General features: G+C 40.1%; 1 long non-coding RNA gene across 1 annotated transcript; it reads left to right on the forward strand.

The window, feature by feature from the left end:
• Nucleotides 1–62: 62 nt before the first annotated feature.
• LOC114678255 (uncharacterized) lies at nt 63–23,237 on the forward strand. The gene is made up of 4 exons (XR_003729567.2): nt 63–199; nt 309–405; nt 21,683–21,782; nt 23,108–23,237. It is a non-coding gene; the product is annotated as an uncharacterized LOC114678255 (long non-coding RNA).
• The last annotated feature ends 1,125 nt before the right edge of the window (nt 23,238–24,362 follow it).

Genomic DNA, 24,362 nt, shown 5'->3' on the forward strand with positions numbered 1-24,362 from the left:
TTGCCTTATGAATAATAGAGCGGCAGCCAATGCACACATCCTTCTTCTCTCCATCCACGGAGGGCTCATCTAACCATCCCCTGGTGTCTTCACTGCATGTTTGTTGGGGACTTCCTAGCACCAGGCACTGTGATAAGAAATGGAGGTTAAGCTATGAAGAAACATGGCTCCAGCCCTTAGGGAGCTCCCGGTCCTTCAGGTAAGTTAATCCTTGTTGTGATACTGTGTACTAGATGAGCAAAGTGAAGAACCAGTTAGCCTAGGTAAGCAGAAACTGGTAGATTACCCTATTTTTTTTTTTTTTGTAGAATCTAAACAATCTCATGAGTTCAGTTGAACATATGAAATACACTCTTCTTATCCTCATGTAATCATTTCCCCTGCCAGTCTACACAGCTCGCAAGGGTAAGTCTGTTTTATGAGTTGGATAGGTTCCAGGACTGTGATTTATCTTAAAGAAAACCCATCTGCTTATGTAGCAGCCAAAATCAGTTACTAAATCTCCAAGACATTGAAAAAAATGGCATTCTCTTCAAATCCCTTTATATTTTTAGCTAGCATCCCCTTGCACCCTGACCCTGTTCTGACCTTTTTGTTAGTTGGTTGGTTGGTTGCTTTTGCCTTCAGGACAAAGTGCAGGACAGTTTTGTGTCTGTTCTTGAATCAAGTGTATTTGTTTGTTCTCTGTGGAATTTAGTTCTGAGCGTATGAATGAAATAAAGGTAAACTGAGAGGTCATAATCTGTATCTTTCTCTGAGAAGTTCTCCAAGGCTCTACCTTTGCTTGCTTTGCTGTTTCTTGATTCCTTGGTTGTGCTGCTGTCTGTGGGTTCCAGCACTGACACCCCATGTGGGTAGGGTACTGTGAGGGACAGCACAGGTCTGAGAGAGAGAGCCTGGGGAAAGCTGGAGATGCCCTGTTGTTGTTTTCCTGCACCGGGCCTCTATACCCCTTGAGGTCAAAGCATGTCCCATTAGGTTGAGAATAAGAGATATTGGACATAAGTGTCTTCCTAAAAGTTAAAATGTGCAGTAAACACTACATTAAAATTATCTGTTAACCACTTTAATATTAACTTTGAACTCTACATTATGGCAGGCTGTTCGGAAAATTAAAGGTTTCCCAGCACTCTCTTTCTCTCTCTGACATTGAGTCCACCAGTTCCTGTTCTTGTCCCTTGCAAGGAATGGGTGGGACTCCACAGGTCCCTGACTGCATAGTTTTTTCAAATCCAGTGGGTCTTTCTCTGTTTCCCTTCAGGCTCCCTTGCTTGGATCACAGATGTGTGGAAGGCTGCCTATGATGCCCTCTGCATAGAGTGTTGCAGCCACTTGCCCATTCCTGGCACAAGTCTTCCCCTCCCTGCAGGAATGGTGCTCAGGACTCCAGTGGCTGCTTTCTTCCTCTTTCTCCCCCACTTCCCTAGGGCGGGAGGTGAGAGGAGTGGTGAATGTTAGACAGATGGGCTTTCATTTTGTATCCTCCACATCTGCTCCCTGAGGCAGTGAACACAGGTGCCTACCTGCTTAGATAGGGGACAGAGGAGCAGGGAGCGAAAGGATGAACTCTTGTGGAATCAAAATTGCACAGCTTTGTATCTTAAAATAGTGCCCTGACACACAAACAAAAGCTCTCCTAAATTACTAGGACTGTTAAAAAAAAAAAAAAAGTCTAACTTATTTAAAAAGCCAATATTAGCTAATGACAAAGATCTCTGGCAAGATTGAGAGAGAAGGCTTTTCAGACAGAGGCAGTGGTCTGGAGAAGCAGTGTCTTGTCTGTGCTGCTTCTTACTTTGTGTTCTCTTGTCACTTTCTCTAGGCCACACTCTTCTTGACATTGTCTCCCCTTCTCTATCCAGTCCTTGTCCTTTCCCTGCTACTGTTCTGCACTCCCATTTTACACTCATCTTTGGCAGGCCATCTAGAGGATTGAGTGGGCACGAAGGTCCATAAACCATGGTTAGACCTTGGTTTGACTTCTGTCTGCAGATTTGCTTTTGTAAAATATATCCTCTCAATGTCTACTTGAGATGGGCTTATTCCTTTTTAAAATTTCATATTTTGAATATATATAACACATAATTCCAAAGTCAACATTATATAGTTATAGGCAACATAATATAGTTATACTCAGGTGATATGGTTTGGCTGCATGTCCCCACCCAAATGTCATCTTGTCACTCCCATAATTCCCACGTGTTGTGGAAGGGACCCAGTGGGAGATAACTGAATCGTGGGTATGGATCTTTCCTATGCTGTTCTCATGATGGTGAGTGGATCTCACAAGATCTGATGGTTTTATAAAACGGGAGTTTCTCTGCACAAACTCCTTTTTTTTTTTGCCTGCCACCATCCACGTAAGATGTGACTTGCTCCTCCTTGCCTTCTGCCATGATTGTGAGGCCTCCCTAGCCATGTGGAACTGTAAGTCCAATTAAATCTTTTTCTTTTATAAATTGCCCAGTCTTGGGTATGTCTTTATCAGCAGCATGAAAATGGACGAATACACCAGGATACTCTTACTTCAAGCCTTGAGTCCTGTACCCTGTTTGCCTCAGTTGGCTGCAAATTTTTGTTTCTAGTTTATTCTTCCAGTATTTCTTTTTGCAAATATAAGCATCTATATATGTCTTGATTATATTATATTATATTATATTATATTATATATATGCTTTGATATATTGACTTTGATTAATATTAAATATAAGCATACATATGCTTATATTAACATATATTAACTTGGATTTATATATATGCTTATTTTGCAAAAACATGTATGTTTTTATTTGAAAAATATGTATGCTTATATTTACAAAAAGAAATACTGGAAGAATTGCATATGCATATATATAAAAGTGGTATACTACTTACCTTGATTTGCACCTTGATTTTTGTACCTTACAATTTCTCTTGGAGATCACTCCATATTAGTACATGAGGCTTTTTCTTATTTTTCTTCTTCAAAGCTGAATGTACAGCATTTTGGGGACATATCATAGTTTATAGATCCCCATCAGTAGATATTTGGATTGTTTTCAATCTTCTGCTATTATAAATAATGACACAATGAATAGTCTTTTGCATCTATCAATGATACGAGTTTACTGGCACTATGATTAAAATGCCTTTGTTATCAGTAACTTTATTAGGCTTTTTAAAAATTTAACATTGATTGCAAACACTCCTTGGCGGATATTGTATAAAAAATAGCATCTATAAATAATCAGTCAGAATGCTGGATTTGTGCCCTTACAATATATGAAGAACCTGATATATTTTCACAGTTGCATCCAGCCAATAAAACAGCCTGGTACCAACCTACTGGGATGTGGACACATCTCCAAAGCCTAACTAGTCTTACCCAGCTATATTCCCTATCTATCCTCAAGTGAATGAAAATTCCCTGTCTGTATTCTTTAGTAATCAGACTTATTCCTCTCTACAATTTATTACTCCTCAATTATGTGTTGAAACTGTTCGGATTAGCCTTTCCCAATGTAACCACACAAAAGCCTACTCTGCCTATACCCATTCTTAATTCTATAATCCAAATAGATTTTCCTGAACTAGCTCTTTTGCAATCCTATATCCAACAGCAAACTCTTCTTTTTATCTAAATTCGAGAATTGGAAGTCTGCTTACCCCCTTCTTCTTAAGGAAACTGAGGGGAATAGAACTGAGAGCCTCAAATTTTAGCATTACCCATAAAAGAAATGGGACTCTATTTCCAATGTACCACAATTTTGTGCAAGTATTGCCCCCAAATTGAATGACCATTTTGGAATAAAGTGACTCCGAATGTTCAGAGACAACCCTCTCTGCAATGAAACCATTAATCTTGGCTCATTGTCCATAAAATATCTTCTTGTAAGAGAAATTCATGCAGTGCTAAGCTTCTCAGTACATGCAGTTTTGGGTTTCACTTATTTGTCAGAGCATTGATTCCTTCCATTGATACTTCTGAATTAGAAAAGTCTATTATAAATGTTCCCAGGACTTTAGAAAAAGCTTTAATGACATTGCCACTTTTGTCTTGGCTTTACAAATGAATTCTCTCCAGCCTTGCTTCATTAGTTTTGCAAAATACAGTTCTGTATACTCTAACCACTCACTAGGGTGGTGCATGTGCTGTTAGTGTTGAAAAATGTAGCTTCTATGTTAATAAATCAGAAATTGTTGCCCCAAATCTAAAAGATCTTAAAAGAAGAGACACAGGTTTTTCATCGCATAGGTGATGCTACACCTACTGATTTGTTTAGTTGATTACATCGTGGCTCCTGGGAATCTGCTCTGGGAGATTTTTCAGTCCTTGGCGATTATTCTCTTTAGAGTCATTGTATTTACCTTCCTAGTGCATGGTGTCCTATTAGGGGTTTTAAATGCTGTCCAGCAGCTACTCACATATCAAGTGATTGCCGTCAGGATCAGACAACTTAAGGAGCTCAACCACCTGACCAGTGATGGCTACACAGGTGCTGATAACAGTGACACTACCACCCTTCCTTCCAGTGCAACTATGGACGATGATAATGTCTCTGTGACTCTGTCCCAGTGACTACGTCAACTCCCTCAATGGTGATAACCAAGACGAATGCTATACCGTTTAATCACAGTCTCAGCTTGCTGAGAGGATAAAGAGGATAACCAAAAAGGGGGCAGTTATTAAAACAAATTAAAATGGAGACTAGACCTGAAAATCCCTCAGCAGACAAGTGAGTTAGGCCTTGAAAATAACCTTAACCTTTTTAAAATTGCAAACGTAAGCAAAACTTAACTTGGGCCATTACATATAAATGCTTATATCAGAGGAAAACAAAACTTAAGCTCAATCAATCAGAAGCAGCCAACTAACTTATATAACTAGAGACTTTTTTTTTTTTTTTTTTTTTGAGACGGAGTCTCGCTTTGTGGTCCAGGCTGGAGTGCAGTGGCCGGATCTCAGCTCACTGCAAGCTCCGCCTCCCGGGTTTACGCCATTCTCCTGCCTCAGCCTCCCGAGTAGCTGGGACTACAGGCACCCGCCACCTCGCCCGGCTAGTTTTTTTTTTTTTTTAGTAGAGACGGGGTTTCACTGTGTTAGCCAGGATGGTCTCGATCTCCTGACCTCGTGATCCGCCCGTCTCGGCCTCCCAAAGTGCTGGGATTACAGGCTTGAGCCACCGCGCCCGGCCATAACTAGAGACTTTCTAGTGGGACAAACCAAATAAGGAAATTAAATATTCACAATCAATCAAATATTTTATTTTTAATTTTAAGAGACAAGGTCTCACTCTGTTGCTCAGGATGGAATGCAGTGGCATGAGCATAGCTCAATGCAACCTCAACCTCCTGGGCTCAGGTGATCCTCCAGCCTCAGCTCCTAAGTAGCTAGGATTAAAGTTGTATGTCACCATACCTGGCTAATTTTCCTTTTTTTTTTTTTTTTTGTAGAAAAGGGAGCTGAAAGGGGGACAAAATAGGGAGTCTCACTATGTTGTGCAGGCTAGTCTCAAACTTTTGGCCTTAAGTGTTCCTCTTGTCTCGACATCTTCAGGTGCTTATTTCTGCATTCACTCTATAAAAGCCAGTTCCTTGTGACTCTTTATGGAGCTCCAAACCTCTTTTGGTTTGGTGCTTCCCAACTCTTGAATTGTTGTTTGCTCAGACAAACTCTTTAAGATTTGTGTTGTGCCTCAGTTTTCCTTTTAACACTTTCTTTTAACAAAAAAAAGTAGGGGTGAGGGCAGAAGGACAGAAGAGAGAGTCAGCGAGAGAGGTGGGGGTGGTGGGGGGAGAAGGAAGATGCCTGATTTTTAAAAAGATAATCTTTTGAACACGAACTTTCCTTTTGTTTTTTGAGACAGGGTCTCACTCTGTCACCAAAGCTGGAGTGCAGTGGCATGATCATGGCTGACTGCAGCCTTGATCTCCCATGCTCAAGTGATCCTCCCACCTCAGCCACCTGAGTAGCTGGGAACACGGACACACATTATCATGTCAGGCTAATTTTTTATGTTTTGTAGAGATGGATCTCCCTACATTGCCCAGACTGGCCTTAAACTCCTGTGTTCAAGTGATCCTCCTGCCTTGGCCTCCCAAATGAGATTACAGGTGTGAGCCACTGCACCCTGCCCAAGAACATTTTTGAAAGAAGACCTGGATACTTTAGGGAATTAGCTGACATTCTAAAGTGTTCTCTATTCCCTGTGGCTTTTGTGCCTTGTGAGAGGACTCTGAGAACTCCCAAATCCATTCCACAGCTTTTGAATTAATGGGAGAACCTGATCAGTTTGAATGTCTGGTTTTGTCTTGGGAGGTGGGGCTGAGTGTCTTACACTTAGGCAGGATAGATTCTCCAGACACGCCTCTCCATCATAGTCTATTAATTTTTACTGATTTCTTTAACAAAAGGTAAAGCTCTCATTTAATATCAGGCCTACTGGGAAGAGAGAATTTGCTGACATTAATGTGTGAATGGCATCTGTACTGGACACTGTCTTAAGAACAGACCCTGATTGAGCAAAGGAGAGAGAGCATATGTGATGATACCAAGTTATGGAAGATGGGCATATCAGTCAGGATTCTTTAGAGGGACAGAACTAATAGGAGATATATATAGGAGCTTGTGAAATATTAACTAACACAATCACAAATGTCCCACAATAGGCCGTCTGCAAGCTGAGGAGCAAAGAGAGCCAGTCTGAGTCCCAACACTGAAGAACTTGGAGTTTGATGTTCAAGGGCAGGATGCATCCAAGAGAAGAAAGATGTAGGCTGTGGGGTTAAGCCAGTCTAGACTTTTCACATTTTTTCTTCCTGCTTTATATTCTAGCCATGCTGGCAGCTGATTAGATGGAGCCCACCTAGGTTAAGGGTGGGTCTGCCTTCCCCAGTCCATTGACTCAAATGTTAATCTCCTTTGGCAACACCCTCACAGACACACCCAGGATCAATAATTTGCATCCTTCAATCCAATCAAGGTAACAATCAGGATTAACCATCACAGTGGGAGAGGATATCTTAAGATAAGGCTGGGAGTAAGACAAACATTTCAGACACTTACCAAATGTCTCCCAATCTCTGCTAACTTAGCATGCCTCAAACGTTGGTATTCTTTTCACCCCTGAAGCTGCTGTTCCATCTCTTCTTAATTCTAATTCCCTTCTCCTGGGTCACTGAAACTGGAAACCTCAGTTCTTTTTATTTATCTCTTTGCCTCACCTATATTCACCCTCAAAATGTCATTTATCTTGTCCCCTGTTTTCTATTTTAGTCATTACTGCCCTAGAATAGTCCCTCATCATTAGGGGGACAGAAAAGTATGCAGACTCAGGAGCCAGACCCCCCTTGGTTTAATTAATTGCCCTGTACTTACTAGCTTTGACTGTCTGGGCAACTTACTTAACCTTCTGTGCCTCAGTTTCCTCATGTCATTTGAGATGCCAAAGAGTATTTGTCACATGCAGTCAGAGTGAGGATAAAATGCTAGGAATAGTGCCTGGCCACGTAATAAATATATAATGAGCACTAGGTATCATTTCAAAAGACTACTAACTGGTTTTGCTGCCTTCTCGTCTCACTAATCTATTCCCCAGAGAGTGGGCAGATTGGTTTTAACAATGCACATGAACAAAGCACTTCCTGCTGGAAAAATTTCCATGATCCTCTGGACCTTCTCAAGTGGGTTTCATGCTGTCTTTCCAGCCTCATCTACTGCCACACCCTGGCAGGTCGTCTGTGCTCGCCTGGTCCTGGCACTGCCATCTGCATCCACATCTCTGTGCTGTCCATTCTCTTTGCCTGGGACTTTTTTCTTCTCCTTTGCTGCATGGACATCTACTTATCCTCTCAGGCACAGATCAGACGTTCTACACTCAGTGGAAACTCTGCTGACCTTACCTGCCTTAGCACCAAGTGGTGTTGGTGTGTTTCTTTTTATGTATTCCTGTGGCAATTTATATATCCCTCAAATTTAGCCCACCCACCAGAATGAACCATGTAGCAGCCCGAATGGACATTAACCCTATGGCACCCACACCTTGTAGGTGGGGAAGCTATGCCCTTCCTGCCCATCTCAGGTCGCACGGAATTCCTTGTGATCACATTGCCTATACCCTCCCTCATGGCATCACAGTATCCTCCCGGCAGCTCTTAGCACAATCTCTAAAGGAATTGAGGGAAGCATTCTTCAGTTTGTAGATAAGGGTAGGTGAGACAGAAAGTGAGAGGAATGAGTTTGGGAAGGATGCATCTATAAGAGTTGAATTATCTGGTTTCTATGCCATGTATCTCTTCCGACAGCTTTCAGAAACCAATTTTTTGTTTGCTGGTTTGTTTGTTTGAGATGGTGTCTCACTCTGTCACCCAGGCAGGAATGCAGTGGCTCACTGCAACTTCCACTTCCTGGGTTCAAGTGATTCTCCTACCTGAGTCTCTTGAATAGCTGGGACTACAGGCACGTGCCATCACACCCAGCTAATTTTTGTATTTGTGGTAGAGACTGGGTTTCACCATATTGGCCAGGCTGGTCTTGAACTCCTGAACTTAGGTGATCCATCCACCTCAGCCTCCCAAAGAGCTGGGATTACAGGTGTGAGCCACTGCACCAGGCCAGCTTTCAGAAACTTTTAAATATGACTGTCAAACTCTAGAAGATTCCTACACCAAGGATTTGCTTTCTTATTTTTGTGCTCACTTCCCTCCCTGGGAGGCAGTCAAGAGAGAGGACAGAATAAAAGCCTCTGATACATGAAAATAGAGATGATGTTCTCCACTTGGATTACAATACCCTGTATAGAGGAGAGAGCTGTGGACTCTGCAGTTGTTCACTCTGATGCTCCTTCTTTTAGCAATGTAGCATGGATACTCACATCTAAATTGTTACTGTTCTATGTTGAGTTATTATTGTCGTTCAGGAAAAAGCTACTGAATCCAACTGTGTCAGGAAGCATTCCCAGGAAGCAGAGCCTGATGCAGGGGTTGTTGTGAAAGTGACTTATTGAGGGAGTGCTCTCAGGACAAGGGGAGTGAGAGAAGAATAGGGTGGGAAAGAAGCCCAAATGTGGATGTTGTTTTGACTGGGGATCAAATTAGTCTAGATCCCACGGAGAGCTCTCTGGAGCATGAATTGCACGACAGAGTTGGACTCCTCGTAGGGTAAGGAGTATGGTCTTTAAACCATTATGTCGGTCAGTCATTGGCCACAGTCTTCTCTGAAGGGGTTGAGGTGGAAGTATGATCTGGACGAGGCAGCTCTTTTTTGGTTGAAACAAATCTCTGATGAAGGGAGCACCAGTGGTATCCACTGTACCAGCCGTCTTGGAGCAAAGAAGTGGGGGAAGAAGACAGAGTGGAGGATGTGCCCACTGCTCAAAACACAATCTTACTGGGGTACCTTCAAGATGCTGACATGGGAATAGGACAAGTGTGTGTGCATGTGGTATCTGGATGTGGGAGTCTGTGATGGGAGAAGGTAGCCACAGAATTTTCCAAGATATATGGTATGGGACCCAGACCTTCTTGGTAGAATGTTTAAGGGATGATGGCTTCAGAAAACATGAGGGCCTGACAAAAGTAAGCCTTGGACATTTGATTTTTGATAATCTAGAGTCTACTTCATAAGCCATAGCCATACTATGTCTGTACCTTGGTCTAGCAATAATTGACTGTGATGATATTATGCTTTCTACTTAATTTAATTTAATTTATTTATTTGGAATTTGTATTTTGGCTTTTAAAAGTGTAACCCATCTAAACAAGGTGATTCCAAAAAGGAAATGGATGTGTCCAGCCCTTTAATTGGGGAGCTACTGCCAGGAGTTCTAAATTGAGCTCTGTGTTCCCTGAGAGTAAAAGCAAAAAGGGGCTAAGCATTAGGTTATAAGGTTCTTCTTCTTACTATTCTTTTTTTAAAGGTGCTGTAATGTGAAGAAGACCCAAAGCCTTCTTAATCTCTCCCAATAATCTCAAACCAAATAGGTGGAACTCCTCGCATAAGTTGATTTACAAGTGCCTCTCTTGATGGCTTTCAACAGTGATTCTTGGGCCCTTCCAGAGGTTCTAGAGCTGCTAATGTCTTTAAGTTAGTTTCTTGTCTGCTTCAACTTGGACTTTTAAGAATGGATGACCTCAGAAATCTGAAGGAGTTGAAAACATACGTGGGACCGACTTTTATATTTTTACATATTTAAAGATCTTTAAAAAGACTGTAGCTTGCTAGTTGATTATATGACTGTGGGGCCTGTAGATATTTTTATTGCTGTTAGTCGGTCCAGCATTTTGCTCTTAAAAGTTTTGTTCCATCTGTTCTTCAATGGAAATTCCCATCTCTGCGGTCACTTTCTACATGCCTGCGTTAAGACCTTCCAGAGATGGGGTTACACATGGTAAAAGGGCTTGAATGGGCCAAGTTTGAAGACTTTGTCCTCCAAAATGTCAATAGATCCTAAGAACTGTAGGTATTTGTGTGTGTGTATTTATGAATGAAGTCTATAGATGAAGGCATTATTTCAACAGCCTGAAAATGGTCTCTGACACATCGGTATTTATTAGCCTCTTTCTTTCTTTTTTTTAGAAGTCTGGTGTAGAAGAAATAATAATCAGTTAATTGAGAGGGTTCATTCATTTGAGTCCTGGTTAAAGTCACAGAAGGCTCTGATCTTAATCCTATTGACCTCTGTAAAACAGCAATAATATTATTAAAGGATGTTGTCAGAAAAGTAATTTTCTAAGTTGAGATATAAAGCTTTAAGATATATGTATGTATTTATGGAGAGTTGAATTTTATACACATCTAATTATATGTGTGTAATAGTGTACTTGGTGACGTGGAATTTTTTATTTAGAGGTGAACACAGAAAGTCATGTTGGAACAGCATCCTTTATGTAAAGAATTGAGGCATGTTTTAACTTTGGAAAATGGTATACAATTAACTTTAAAAAAAAGTCCTGTGTCTTAGCAAAGGCTTTTCCTCAGTTTGCAGAGGTTGGGCGAGGGAGTGGACATATTTGAATAAGGATCCTAAAAGCCTTCTGAAAGAGAGGAAGGGAGACACCAATTCCTATTACCAAATGTGAAAATTAGGAAACCCTGCCACAGTGAATTGTGATGGTCTTGACCAACGTGCAATGAGAGGACAGTAAGGTCCCAAAGGCCAACTCGCCACAAGGGGAAGTAGACTCTGGCAGTGATCTGAACTCCACACAAGAGCACTAACTCCAGGTTAAAGAGCTAAGTCTGGGGCATTATGAGTCTGAGTACAGAAGATTTATAGATAGGAGTCAGGAAACCATCAAGTTTGCATGTTGCGATAAGGAGGTTAGACATTCCATGATGCTTTCAGAGCCATTGATGGGTTTTAAGCAAGGTAATGGCTTGGTTTTTATATGAGAGAGCTCATTTTAGTGACCAATATGGAGGATATTTTTAAGAGAAACAAGAATAGAGGATGGAAAACTATTGTCATGATCCATGAGAGAGGAAAAGACAGTCTGAATAAGTCAGTAGAGAAGGAAAAGATTCAAGAAGTAGGAGGTAAAGTGATCATAGCTTGGTAATTGATTGGCTCAGGGGGAGCAGTCATTAATTTGTTTGCTATTTGTGCTACTTATCATTATTATAAATGGCAGGGATTAGAATAAGTGGCCAATTATTCTCTTCCTGTCTACTTGTTTTTAGTTGTTGGTCTCTAAAAAGAAAATTATGAAGATGGGGCTTTGATTAGCTTCTCTTACTTTCATAATGACTGTGGCTATCATTCCCAGTTTACTGAGTGAAGTCATTGTTTTAATTTGCATAAGTGGCTTTTGGATATGCAAAGATCCAATTACATTAAAAGCTAGGTATCAGTTGATATAGAAGAACAATTATCTAGATATGTCCATGACATTATAAAGAACAAAGACTGACTGGAGAATTTGCCAGTATTTTCATTGAGTTAATTCTGGCTGCCAAAGAACTATGGGAGGAGAATTTGAAGAAAATAAGAAGAAATATAGACAGTCATAGCCAAATGGTACCTCTGCAGATTAGAAGAATGGAGGGCATGCAAAAAATTTTTTTAATCTGAAAACCAATAAATTTTTTGTTGTAAAACAATAATCACAACAACCTAAAACAATAAAGTGATTTATATGGTAAAAATAAAAAGGCATCCCCCACCACAACCTCCTACTGTCTAAAACCTTGGGGGTAACTTCTGTTAACAGACAGGTGGGGATTCTTCCAGTCAAAAATGTCCTTAAAGAGATTCCATTCATTATACAGAATCTATGACGGCACACGTTTCACCAAGGTAACCTTTGATCTGTTTTCTTATCTGTTAAAGTCTACTTGATGATTCAGTTCATAGCTTGCTAGTTGGCTGAATGCTAGAATTGCTGCTGGCAAGAGATGCCGTTACAGGGTCCAGTAGACAGTGGAAGTAAGAGAGACAGGACAAAATGCCAGGAGAAAAAGGTCAAGTCAAAGTGGAGTACAGATGGCAGATGCCAGGCAGGAAAATGGGACGGGCTTGGAAAAGAAGACTTAGTCCACCTTCCTTGTTTTCACCTTCTGTAACCTAATTACTCCAACATCTTTGCTACTGACTTTTACCCCCTGCTTTCTCCTAAATTAGTCTCTCAAATGTCACCAAAGGACCATGTGGTCATCACATTTGATGACCTTCTCTCCATTTTTACCCTCCTTAACCTCTCTGTGTCTGAAATTATCAACCACTGTCCCTTTCATGAGTCCCTGTTTCCATGGCGATGGCTCTTAAGTGCTCCTGACCTTTCCCTGAGCTCCATAATGACTCCCCTTCCTCTTGTCTGGTCTTCTAATTGTGGGGTCAGCCTACAGAACTGTTCTTTTCTTGCTTGTCTTTTTTCTACATTTTCTGTTTCTTGGATATTTAATTCACTCCTATGGCTTCAACGATGATTTCTATGACAGAGGTTTTGAAATATTACAGATACATACATAAGTAGAAATATAAATCTGACCCTGACCTTCCCTGGAATTCTGATCTCCCATTTTCTGTTACCTGCTAGACAAGTCTCATTTGTATTTTATTTTATTTTTGTAGAAAGAAATGGGATAATCATATGTATTATAAAAATATGAATCCATACACATGTGTACTGTATATATATATAATAATTACATATACACATGTATTACATATATATGAATACATGTACATGTATATTGTGTATATACACACAAACACATCTTAATGAGACCAGTGTCAGGTTTCTACCCCCAAACAATTATGTTGGAATATGTAGGATGGGGCTGCAGCACTTATGCCTATTAAAAGCTCCCAGAGTGATTTAAAAAAAAATTATTTCCATAGGTTTTGGGGAACAGGTGGTATTTGGTTACAGGAGTAATATCTTTAGTTGTGATTTGTAAGATTTTGGTGCACCTATCACCTAAGCAGCATACATTTGTATTTTAAACTTAGCATTTCTAAAACGAAACTTGTCTTCTTCACCTTCAAACTCCTCAGTATGGACTAAAGAGATCTTTCTGGTCTATCCCTTGCTCACCTTTCCAGTTTCATCTCTTACCATTCTTCTACAAGCACCGTCTTTTCCAGTCATATCAAATAACTGCAGTTGCTTGAACATGTCATGTTTCACATGCCTGTATGCTATTGAAAACTACGTTCTGTCCCCTTGACCCATTCTTATCCTCAGGCCTGAATTTTTTATCCCAAAACAATCCTTCCTCAACCCTCCAAATTTTTGTTGTGTATCATTTTCCTTAGGAAGGCTTCCTGCATCTGATGCCCTTCTGCTGTCTCTTATAGAACCCCTTGGAAACTTCTGTTATAGATCACATCACACTGAAGTATAGCTGGTTGCTTACTTGTTTGTATTCCCAGGTGAACTGTGAGCTCTTGGAAGCAAAGAAGTATGTCTTTGATGTCTGTACACCCAGGGCCTAAAAAAGTGCTTAACACATAGTAAGTGGATTTACACACTTATTCAGTACTTAATACATACTGAATAAGTATGTGAATCCTCTTCTCTCTCCTGGCTTCTCTATTTTTGATGGTGGTGAAGCCATCTCAAATTTATATCTCTAGCCCTGACATTCCTCCTAACTCCATGATCACATCCTTCCTTCAAAACATCTCCACTTCAATGTCCAAGAGGTTTATTAAATCTCACAGGGGTTAAACAAAGCCCTGCTGTCTTTGCCCACCATACCCCATCTCAGTAAGGGCACCACCATTTACCCAGCTGCTCTGAGTACAAACCCTGGAATCATTCTTTTTCTTCTACTCTACATGAAATCCAATAAAAACAACCCTACAAGTGTTGCTTTATCATAGATCTGGAATCTGGCCATTTTTCATCTCCTCCAGCAGTGCTACATCAGTTCAAGCCACCATTGTCTCTTCCCTGGGCTCCCATGGTGCCTTCTTACTGGTATCTGTTTATTCTTGCTCTCTATAAATGATTCCTCCATACAATGGCCAGAGATACTTACCTTGGCTTACAAGACCATTCAGAATTAGGCCTTTGCCTGTCTTTCTGGGCTCATGACCTATTACTTCCTCCTTGTTGACTCTGCTGCCTACACAGGCACCCTTGTTAGTTTCTGAACGCACCAGATGGACACCCATTTCAGGGCTTTTTTCATGCTACTCCCTCTGCCCCAGATACTTCTCTCCTAGAACTTCGCATGGCTCACTGCCTCACTTCCTTCTGGTCTCTGCCCAGTAGTCACTTCTGGAAAGAAGCCTTCTCTGACCATAATATCTAAAAAAGCACCCCCACAGACTCTATCCTCTTACCCTGATTTGTTTTTTCCTTTGCCATATGATATTTTATATTTCTTTATATATCTATTGATTCTCTCTTTCATTAGTACATTAGCTCCCTGAGAATAGGGTTTTTGTCTACCATGTTCTTTGCTGCAATCCTAGCATCTGGAACTTTTCCTGGCATATAGCAAAAACTCAACAAATACTTGATAAATGAATGATTCCAGTTATTCAAGGCTGTGAGTCATATTTGACTCCTCACTTGCATTCCCTCCTGTGTGTAGTCACCCAGCCCTTTAGAGTCTTATGTTTACTCATTTTACATTTATTGACTGTAAACTGTCTTATGGTGTGTTTATCTTTGAGCTAACGTACTTCCCACAAGTGCCATATCAAATGAAGTAATTAATGCAACAAGAACTTTGTAAACTCTAAAGCACTATACAAATGTCATTTGCCTTCCAGTCCCACTGCTATGACATGAATTAATGTTATTTCCTCTTCCAAACAGGAGCCTCTAACTGATCTTTCTGTTTCTCAAATTCTCCTTAGATAATATATTTTGCACCCTGCTGCCCACTTAGTCTTCTTAAAGCCTTGCTATAATTATGTTCCTCTCCTACTCAAAAACTTTGACTGCCTTCCAATTCTAGACAAAATAGTATACAAAGTCCTTGACTTGTAACCAAGACCTTCCCTGATATGGCTTCAGATTACCTTTTCACTGTCTCCTGCTCTTCTCCCACCCAAACCCTGGATTTTCAAGTAAGTTTAGCCCACTAACCTTTCCCTAAGCCCAACTGACTTCCCCCACCTGTCTTTCACTCATGCTTCCCCTCTGAATGGAAAGCTTCCTACATACCTTCTCCTTAAAAAAAAAAAAAAAAAAAAAAAAAAAAAAAAAAAATCACACCTTGCAGGCGCAGAACAAGTGAGCATCCATGGATTCTGCCCTTCCTGGGTTCTTCTACTTCAAGGTGATCTTTCTCTACTCTCTATTCTTATAGCATGTCATTCTTCCTGTTGAGGGGTATCCTTATCCTCCATTCTTCCTTTCTCTGGAACAGAAAGGGAAGAAATAGATGCAAGGATTACTTTTAGCATCTGCCTCCATTTTCATTATTCTGATTTGGAAGGCAAGGGAAGTCTTATCTGTTCTTGTCCAAGCTTCTCAGATTGTTTGTCCCTCCTTTCAGTCTCTGAGATCTGCCTGCCACAGTAAGCATGCTTTCATGACTCCCACCTCCATGTGGGAGCGTTTCAAGGACAGGCTTTCATCTTGACAAATATGGCTGCCTGCCTTTCTGAGCTAGTAGTGGAGGGAAGTAGTGGGAAGCCTATGTGTTTTTTTGTTTTGTTTTGTTTTGTTTTGTTTTTTGAGATGGAGTTTCACTCTTGTTGCTCAGGCTGGAATGCAGTGGCACAATCTTGCTCACTGCAACCACTGCCTCCTAGGTTCAAGCAATTCTCCTGTCTCAGCCTCCCGAGTAGCTGGGATTACAGGTGTACGCCACCATACCCAGCTAATTTTTTTTTTTTTTTTTAGAGACAGGGTTTTACCATGTTGGCCAGGCTGGTCTTGAACTTCTGACCTCAAGTGATCCATTCACCTAGGCCTCCCAAAGTGCTGAGATTATGGGCATGAGCCACTGCACCTGGCCAAGCCTACGTTTTACTACAGGATAAGCTACCTTCTCCATTCTGGCCATTCTATATTATACGGCCAATGATTTGGCTTTCCTGAATCTAACTCCATTTCTTAATTAGTTTTGAACTCTGGAGAAAAGGATCGGTTAATTATCACCTTCCCTTAAACTCAAACATCACCCAGATGACTTTTTTGGCAAACTTCTCTGTAATACAGATTTTTATAAGGCCTTATTCATATTTGTAACCTAATACTGAGAATGTAGAAAGGAGAGGCAATATTATATACCATCATTTGTCTTAAATCTCTTTCGACTTCAGATTTATGGGACAGTGTTTATTTGCATGGAGGCTATGTAGGCTAATACATTTGATACTGAGAAAAAAATTAAAAATAAAATATATATGGTGGGAAACAGGATGTGTATTAGTCGATTCTCACAGTGCTACAAAGAACGACCTGAGACTGGCTAATTTATGAAGAAAAGAGGTTTAATTGACTCCCAGGTCCACAGGCTATAGAGGAGGCATGACTGGGAGACCTTAGGAAACTTAAAATCATGGCAGAAGGTGAAGGGGAAGCAAGCATTTCTTACCATGGTGGAACAGGAGAGAGGGAGAGCAAAGGAGAAAGTGCTACACACTTTCAAACAACCAGATCTCATGAGAGCTCTATTACGAGAACAGCAAGAGGGAAGTCTGTCCCATGACTCAATCACCTCCTACCAGGCCTCTACTGCAACACTGGGAATTACAATTTAACATGAGATTTGGGTGGGGACACAGAGCCAAACCATATCAAGATGATTCTTGGAATTGTAGCTGAAGCTCAAAGCTGATTATAATGTACAAGTTCTCTCCATTATAAATAGTGACACTAGACACATTTTTAGGACGAGAAATGGCAAAACAGAACCTGACTGTCAACTGCATCAACCCGCTTCAAATATGTAAGAGAGGGTTTGAGAAGGTGCCTTAAAGGGGATTTATAGGTGTACGAGCATTTTGACATTTCTAGACTCCTCACTCCGTGGGATGAAAAGAGGGATTGTCCTCTTATGCCAAGTTAGGGCAGCCCTCAAAGCAAACCTCGAGGGGAAGACGTCTACCAAGAGCGGATTTTGATGTATCATTCCATGAGACTGGTGCCTTCCTCTAGCCTGGAGAATTCCAAGGGTGCAAAGATGGCTGAAGCTATTTGAGATGGCTGGTGAGGATTTGGGCCAGCAAAGGGATAAGGCTCCAGGACTTTTAGAGTTTGAATGAGCAAGCATGTCTGAGTGGACCCCATGGAAAGCATTCAGGCTTTAGTTGTCTTAAAACGGCCATACCCAGAGCGAGTGTAAAGGCAGTTGTGGAAAATAATATAAACCAGTTACAATAGCATTCTTGGAGTGTTTGCCCAGGTACTAGGGATTATTTTATTAATTCTCACAACCACCCTGAAAAGCATTACTTTTATTCCCAGTTTTCAGACAAGAAAATGGAGGAGTGAGGTCGTTATTTTCTCAAGATCATGGAATTAGCATGGTTCATAACTGGTGTTTAAATAGCAGATCCTTGTATTAGCTTGGTGTTGATCTCATCTATCTGTGGTTGATACCCAGATTTACTACTTCCAGCTTTGATTTCATTCCCTCCTGAACTCAAGACTTGTATATCCAACTGCTTACTTGATATTTCCATTTGGGTATGTAATAGCCAGTGGAAAACACTGGGTAATTTATGAGGATAAGAGGTTTAGTTGACTCGCAGGTCCACAGGCTGTACAGGAAGCATGGCTGGGAGGCCTCAGGAAACTTACAGTCATGGCAGAAGGTGAAGGGGTAGCGCTTGCTCTCCTCTTTGCCTAGAGGGCTAGAGGAAAGTTCTTGATTGCAACTTACCCCTACCTTGCTCTTCCCTATCTTGGTTGCTTAAGTCACATCCTTTTCCTTACGTTCTCCCTTTATCTGACATACACAGTTGCTGTAGAACTTGAATCCATTGACTTCTCTCCATTACCACTGTCATCTTGTGAGTCCAACCCACATCACCCCACTGCTTTTATTCTTCCCTCTCAGCCCACTCTCCACAGTAGAGAGACAATTATTTTCATCTCCCTTTACTGGCTTGTCATTTTTCTGAGAATAAAATCCAAACTGCACCACGGAGCCTTGCAAGGCCTGGCTGCTCCTCCCCTCGCTGTTCTCCATGGCTCACTGGAGTTTAGCAGCTCTGGCCTCCCTTCTGTTCCCCAGGAACCTCAGCCTTTGCACTTGCTCTCCTCTCTGCCTAGAGGGCTTTTTCTCATCTCTTTGCATGGCTGGGTCATCCTCATCCTTTAAGTCTCAACTGAAAGGTCACCTTCTCACTGCTACTCCAAGATACTCCATCTCTTTCCCGTGTTTATCTTTGTCATAGTCCTTCAAACAATTTGTAATTAATTTGCTTATTTAAAAAAATTGTTTGTTAGATATATTTATCCTGTTTCCTCCTCCCAACTATTATCTAAGCTCTCTGAGAAGGGGCCTGACTTACCTCCATGTTCATCACTGTAGTCCCACAATCTAGCAAATTGCCTGGCATATAGAGGTGCTCAGCAAATATCTGTTAAATAAATGAATGAATTTTTTCATAATTGTTTGTTGTATAAAAGAACGAAGAGATGAACCAAGTGCCAGATGTCATACACTACCTATAGTGGATTTTTAACCTGGTTGGAGTGGGCAGAATGTTGTGGGAGCTAAAACATACAGTTGTCATACTTAATGACAATTGTATCTCTTACAGACATTTAAAAAGCACCACTCATACTTATTCCAGCATTCAAAAAATATTTATTATTCTCTTATGTTCTAGGTTCATGGCTGGAGATGCGATTAAATAGACATAGTCCCTCTCCTCAAAGCTTATGGTCTAGCATTCCTTCCTGGACAAGAGTAGGGAAAAGTGGGAAGAGGAGACAGAATCAGGTCAAGCCTTCCCTTCTTCTTTATAATATCCCTAGCAAGATATTTCAATTTAGAAATCTTAAATAAAATTTATAAGAAAAATACAGAAAGAGTCCACAAAGGCTAGCAAAATGCCCATCCTTTAAACAGAAAAATTAGCAAAGAGAAATTGGAGCAGAGCTTCGTTTAGAAAACAGTTGGTTTTTGGTGTGAATTTGTCACTTTTCTAATGTGAAAAATACAATCCCAACGCCAAAACTAAAGTCAGAACTCAAGATACTTGTATCCATTTAGAAATTACTATAGCCCTGTTATTCAGTACTTCTGCCAATATCAACTTCTAATGCAAGGGAACTTGGAACAATGGAGAAAACAGTGGAAAAGTTGGAACTGGATAACCTGGATCAGAGTCCTTGCCCTGTTCCTACAGCTCTTTAGCCTTAAGGATGTATCCTAATCTTTTCCAGTCCCAGCTGACTCGTCCATCTAATGGGGATGAAAAAAGAATATATCTCAAGACATTTCTGTAGATCAAATTGGCAAATCCGTGTTATGTGTTCAGCATAGTGCCTGTCATCTAGCATACAGAATAATACATAATAATAATATAATTATTTTAATATAATTATTATATTACTGATTATAATTATTATAATTAATATCACAATAATATACTAATATAATATAATATGATTAACATTATAATTTTTCATAAAATTTATTATAGTACCACCCAAGTTAGGGGACCATCATGAGGAGTAAATGATGTGTGCATATACATGTGCGTGTATATACCTATCACAGTGATTGGAACATGGCAGGGCTAAATGAATAGTTGTTGAATAAGCTAATGTATTGGGAAAGCTACAAAGGATAGATTGTTATACAAATGCTTGTACTTCTTATTTTTAACACAAATAGATTAAGCAATCAAAATCTCTCTATGAGCAAACAAAGGAGGTCAAAAGAGGCTCAAAAATGTCCCTACCAATCAAGTATGTTATTAGAATATTTAGCAATCAATAGGGCATGGATGCTGCCCGACTGGAATAAATGCTGGCAGTAGCTCCAGATGAGGGTCCTAAGGGTCCCACCTCTGCCATGCATTACCCCTTAAGTTAGAAATTGTGGAAAGGTCTTGGAGGGGTCCTAAGAATGTACCAGAGAAGAGGTACTGATAGTACGGGGTGAAGGTGTTTGCATAGGATAGCAGCCATGTGGCAATAAGTACAAAGCAATTTCACTATCTTAATATCTGGTTTAGCTGTGCTGGTGGTTCTGATCTAAAGTAGCTCTGCCCTGCAAACAAAATCCTACATAACTAGAGTTCAAAAGAGAGACAATATGTCCTGTGTATACTATGTTCCCCAATTCACTTCCCATCCTAAACACAGGGATAAGGGTTTATTTGCTTGAAAGTAATGATCTGTCAACAAACTAGGTCAAAGAAAAGACCCTGGCAGCTTAGCATGAGGAGAAGGGTGCTAGTATCATATCACGCATCTATAAAAGGTGGGCCACTTTTGGAAATATGTGGGTGAGTTGCCAATTGCATCAGCCTAGCTCTTGCTGTTCTTGATAATAATTATTAGTCATCTTTGTTCCAGCAAAATCCTCATCATTCTCAATAGATTCAAGACTAAATTTCAAATCCACTTTAGTAAAAATATTTACGATTGGAGTGTTAGAAACCCTGCATTATTTGAACAAAAGCAATGTATTTGAAGATCAGTGGGAAAGTCAGAAAATAAACTAATTGCTGCTCACTAATTATTTTTTTAAATGACATGAATGGAGGCTTGGTTTCATTCAATATGCCTTTTAAGATTTTTAAATGTTTTATATCCAGTCAAGTTGAGATTTTTAAGAACATTTTTAATTTGTAATAAAAGTTTATAACTTGACTTTTTTTTCCAAAAAAAGTTAACAAACTGCAAGCACTTGTTAATAAGGGTCTTAAATAGTTTAAAAAATGAACATACCACTGTGTAACTAACTCTTTTATGATCTCTATTGATATTCTAAATATCACACAAAATTTGGTGGTCTCTATGGGGTTTGGTATTTGGAAATTACTGTTAGAAGAAACGGAGGAGGGATCTTATATGTTATGTCTCTTTCTGAGTGAATGACATCTGTATGAGCTGATTAGCAAAATGGCTTCCATGATCCACCTACTGGATAGCTTATGTGAAGGCATTTTAAAAAATAAAGTATATTAGCAAGGGTTCTTCAGAGAAATAGAAGCAACAGAATTATATATCGCTATCTTTATATGTCTATATCTGTGTCTGTGTCTATGTTTATATCTATCTTTGTTACTATATCTCCATCTATTTATCTATCTGGGTTTATTTTAAGGAATTGGCTCATGTGGTTGTGGAGGGTTAGTGAGTCCAAAACCTGTTCGTGCAGGCCAGCAGACTGGAGACCCACAGGAGAGTTGCCCTTCAAGTCCAAGGTCAGTCCACCTGCAGAATTCTTTTTTGCTCAGGGGGAAGGTCAGTTTTTGTTCTAATAAAGCCTTCAGTTGATTGAATGGGGCCCACCCACATTATGGAGGGCAGTCTGCTTTGCCCAAAATCAGCCAATTTAAATACAAATCTCATTCAAAAACCATATTCACAGAAACATCTAGAATAAAGTTTGATGAAATATCTGGGCATTGTGGCCCAGCCAAGTTGACACAGAAAGTTAACCACATAAAGTAATGTGAAGAATTATTAACTTTTTGTTGTTTTTTATCTTTTTCCAAGAGAAAACTGCCAAGATGGCAAAATGATTGCTTTTTGAGGAATGATTGAAGGTTGAGATGTTTAACTGGAAAGGAGAGAACTTACGGACATTTATATTAGGTTGGTGCAAAAATAATTGCGGTTGTCGTCATTGAAAGTAACGGCAAAAACCACAATTACTTTTGACCAACCTAATAGTAACAAAAGTATCACCTCCATAGTCTCACTACCCAGAAATGTGTAGTGAGATATATATATATATATATACACTTTTGTATTTTCAAAATGCTCAAATGCCTGCTTGTGAAAAAAAAAAAGAACAGACCCAAGACTCTCAGAAGAGACAGTTTTGCCTGGTGACTGACCAGTGCCATCAGAAACTGAGGACTTCTGATCACACCTGGCACTGGGCAGTGTCAGTACCGCTCTTCCGTGGTGAACTTGTTTCCAGTTCCTCACAGTGGCTGTTGCAAACTTTTCTCATTTCCCTCAAGCCCCAACCCCACCCTATCCACTTTTTCTTCTACAATGCAGAGACAAAAGGCTGCCAATTCTGCAGCATCCCCCTCACAACACCTCTATTTTCAGCCCTTCTTCTTTCCTGTCTCAATGACAGGGATCCTGGATTTTCCTAAGGCCAGTTCCCCTGCTTGTCTCTTTGCCCTGTCCTTTCCACCTCCTCTGGAGCCTTATTCATTCGGTGAAGTGTGACTCCTTAGAAATAAATACATCATGGTCTCTGCACTTACTATTTTATGGCAGGTAGTCTTTATATTCCCAATGTCTGCTATGCTGGGCTTATGACCGATGGGATTTTATGTAAAGCAGATTTTATATATATATGTGTGTGTATATATGTGTGTGTATATATATATATACACACACACACACACAATACTCTTCATTGCTATGTTTGGACTTGTGCAGCAGTCAGTATGACAGAAAGAAAAGCAGATGTACAAAAATGCAGAAAAAATAAAGTGTGAAGTGTTTGTAGGTGGAGAGACTGAGAATTCTTTGCTATTTGTATTGAATCCTTAATCTATTCTAGTGCAGAAAGCATGAAGCATGGCTACCGGAAGCACACATGTGTCGCGCATCAAAGGGAAGCTGCAGAAAACAGACGTTGGTGCAATTACTCTTTCTTATATTTCCCCTCCCCACACTGCTGGGCCCACTAATTTGGTTATCTTTATTGTGGGGTAATTTGTATACTTCCCCCCTTCTTTTAAATGCACTGTTCGATGAGTTTCAAAAATATATATATACACACACATATATATATATTCACGTATGTAATTGCCAGCCCAATCACGACATAATTTTGATTCCATCACCCTAAAAAGTTACCTCATGCCCCTTTGTAAAGTCCCCCATCTCCAATCTCAAGAAACCGTAGATCTGCTTGCTCTTAGTATAGAGTAGTTGTGTTTGTTCGAATGCAGAAAGCCACGTTAGAGTTTTTTGTTTGTTTGTTTGTTTTTGAGACACAGTCTCTCTCTGTCATCCAGGCTGGATGGAGTGCAATGGTGCGATCTCGGCTCACTGCAACCTCTGCCTCCCGAGTTTAAGTGATTCCCCTGCCTCAGCCTCCTGAGTAGTTGGGATTATGGGTGCCCGCCACCATGCCATGTTAATTTTTGTATTTTCAGTAGAGATGGGTTTTCACTATGTTGGCCAGAATAGTCTCTAACTCCTGACCTCAAGTGATCCACCTGCCTCAGCCTCCCAGAGTGCTGGGATTACAGGTGTGAGCTACTGCGCCCAAGTGCCACATTAGTTTTAACTGTTTATATGAATAGTATCAGATAGTATACACTCTTTTGTGTCCAGACTCTTCAACAAAGCATTTTTGAGATTCATTCATGTTGTTATCAGTAATTTGTTCGTTTTTATTTCCGAGTGGTAGTCTATTTATAAGTATACCACAATCTGTTTATCCAATCACACCACACATTTGGGTTGTTTCCAATGGTTGGCTATTATGAACAAAGCTGCTATGGAGATTTGTGTGCGTATGCATACACTTTGATTTCTTCTGGGTATATACTGAATAGTGGCATGGTAAATACACATTTATAAGAAATTGTCAGATGGTTTTTCACCAGCAATGTTGCTTCTTACCTTCATTAATACTTGATATTGCCAGTCTATTAAATTTTATCCATTCTAATAGGTGTGCAGTTATATTTTATTTTGGTTTAAATTTGCATTGGTCTAAAGACTAATGATGTTGACTATCTTTTCACGAGTTTATTGGCTACTCATATATCTTCTTTTGTGAAGCGTCCAAATCTTTTGTCCAT

Source organism: Macaca mulatta, chromosome 5 (genome assembly GCF_049350105.2).
Source record: "Macaca mulatta isolate MMU2019108-1 chromosome 5, T2T-MMU8v2.0, whole genome shotgun sequence".
NCBI classification, from domain to species: Eukaryota; Metazoa; Chordata; class Mammalia; order Primates; family Cercopithecidae; genus Macaca; species Macaca mulatta.